The sequence below is a fragment of the Eubalaena glacialis genome, chromosome 8, assembly GCF_028564815.1.
Source record: "Eubalaena glacialis isolate mEubGla1 chromosome 8, mEubGla1.1.hap2.+ XY, whole genome shotgun sequence".
Classification (NCBI taxonomy): domain Eukaryota; kingdom Metazoa; phylum Chordata; class Mammalia; order Artiodactyla; family Balaenidae; genus Eubalaena; species Eubalaena glacialis.
Genome location: NC_083723.1, coordinates 52,181,347 through 52,183,618, shown reverse-complemented (window position 1 = coordinate 52,183,618; position 2,272 = coordinate 52,181,347). Strand labels below are relative to the sequence as shown.

At 40.9% G+C, this 2,272-nt stretch overlaps 1 pseudogene; it reads left to right on the top strand.

Moving 5' to 3' along the window:
- Nucleotides 1–698: 698 nt before the first annotated feature.
- Nucleotides 699–1,332, top strand: LOC133096197 (small ribosomal subunit protein eS4, X isoform-like; annotated as a pseudogene).
- Nucleotides 1,333–2,272: the final 940 nt, after the last annotated feature.

The following is a 2,272-nucleotide window of genomic DNA, read 5'->3' as shown; positions in this document are numbered from 1 at the left end:
TCTAACTTGAGATTTGTCTTCTTACAAATGAATTTTGAAATCCTCCCCCCATGGCGATCAGTTTCAGCCTTTAGAAGACATCTCTCTTCCCACTCCCTTTCCACACCCTTGTTCTTCATCTGTAGCAGGTGAGGTCATGAGCTCAGTGAGAGCAGCACACCACAGACATTCAGCAGGCTTGCTCTGAATCAGTGGACAGGATTCAAAGCTTAACTCCCAGCTGTGTAAAATTGGACAAGTCCCATAACCTCCCCCTTAGTTCTCTTGTGTATAAAATGGGGATATTCAACCCTATCTCATGTCATTGTTATGAGGATTAAAAAGGTATGTGTGGGGACTTCCCGGGTGGCACAGTGGGTAAAAATCCCCCTGCCAATGTGGGGGACACGGGTTCAAGCCCTGGTTGGGGAAGATCCCACATGCCGCGGAGCAGCTAAGCCCATGCACCACACCTACTGAGCCTGCGTGCCACAACTAGTGAAGCCCGCGCGCCTAGAGCCTGTGCTCCTCAACAAGAGAGGCCACCGCAGTGAGAAGCCCGAGCACCGCAATGAGGAGTAGCCCCCGCTCGCCGCAACTAGAGAAAACCCGCACCCAGCAACGAAGACCCAACACAGCCAAAAATAAAATATAAAATAAATAAATAAATTTAGTTTTTAAAAAATGTATGTGTGGCTCTTTTCATGCCTAGCGCAGCCATGGCTCATGGTCCCAAGAAGCACCTGAAGCACGTAGCAGCTCCAGAGCATTGGATGCTGGATAAACTGACTGGTGTGTTTGTTCCTCGTCCATCTAGAGGACCCCACAGGCTGAGGGGATGTCTCCCCCTCATCATTTTCCTAAGGAACAGACTTAAGTATGCCCTAACAGGAGATGAAGTAAAGAAGATCTGCATGCAGCGTTTCATTTAGATTGATGGCAATATCCACACTGATATAACCTACCCTGCTGGTTTTATATATGTCATCAGCATTGACAAGACTGGAGAGAATTTTCGTCTGACCTATGAAACCAAGGGTCGCTTTGCTGTTCATCGTATTACACCAGAGGAGGCCAAGTATAAGTTGTGCAAAGTGAGAAAGATCTTTGTGGGGACAAAAGGAATCCCTCATCTGGTGACCCACTATGCTCACACCATCCGCTACCCTGATCCCCTCATCAAGATGAATGACACTATTCAAATTGATTTGGAGACTGGCAATATTACTGACTTCATCAAATCTGACACTGGGCAACAAACCATGGATCTCTCTTCCCCGTAGAAAGTGTATCCAGCTTACCATTGCTGAGGAGAGAGGCAAGAGACTGTCGGCCAAACAGAGCAGTGGATAAAATGATCTCTAAGTGACATGACTTGTACTTAAAGATAACACTACATTAAAAAAAAAAATGTATGTGTGTATGCACTCCAGTGTTCACAGCAGCACTGTTTATAATAGCCAAGACATGCAAGCAACCTAAGTAAGTATCCATCAATAGATGAATGGATAAAGAAGATGTGCTACATATATACAATGGAATACTACTCAGCCATAAGAAAGAATGAAATGACGCCATTTGCAGCAACACAGATGGACCTAGAAAATATCATAATACTAAGTGAAATTATTCAGACAGAGAAGACAAATACCATATGATGTCACTTATATGTGGAATCTAAAAAATAATACAAATGAATTTATTTACAAAACAGAAACAGACTCACAGACATAGAAAACAAACTTATGGTTACCAAGGGGGAAAGGGCAGGGGGGAGGAGTACGGGATTAACAGAAACACACACCACTATATATAAAACAGATAAGCAACAAAGATTTACTGAATAGCACAGAGAACTATATTCAATATCTTATAATAATCTAAATGGAAAATAACCTGAAAAAATATATATATGTATAACTAAATCACTTTGCTGTACATCTGAAACTAACACAGTATTGTAAATCAACTCTACTTCAATTAAAAAAAAGAAAAGAAAAAAATAAATGTGTGTATAAATATTCTCAGCCCAGTGGTTGGCACCGTTCAATAAATGGTAGCTATCATTATTATTAATCATTACCATTATGACTATATTACTGTGTTACTGTTATACCAGGAACACAAATTGATAATGAGAGTGCTTGCCATTTTCAGTTACGTATTTGTGTGCTGTTTCCAAAGGGAGGTACTCACATTTCCAATCCTGGGAAAGATGACTCATACTGTTCTTTCTTCAAAAATATTTGAAGCAAAGTAGTAAGAATTTACTACTTTATAATATGCTTAATAT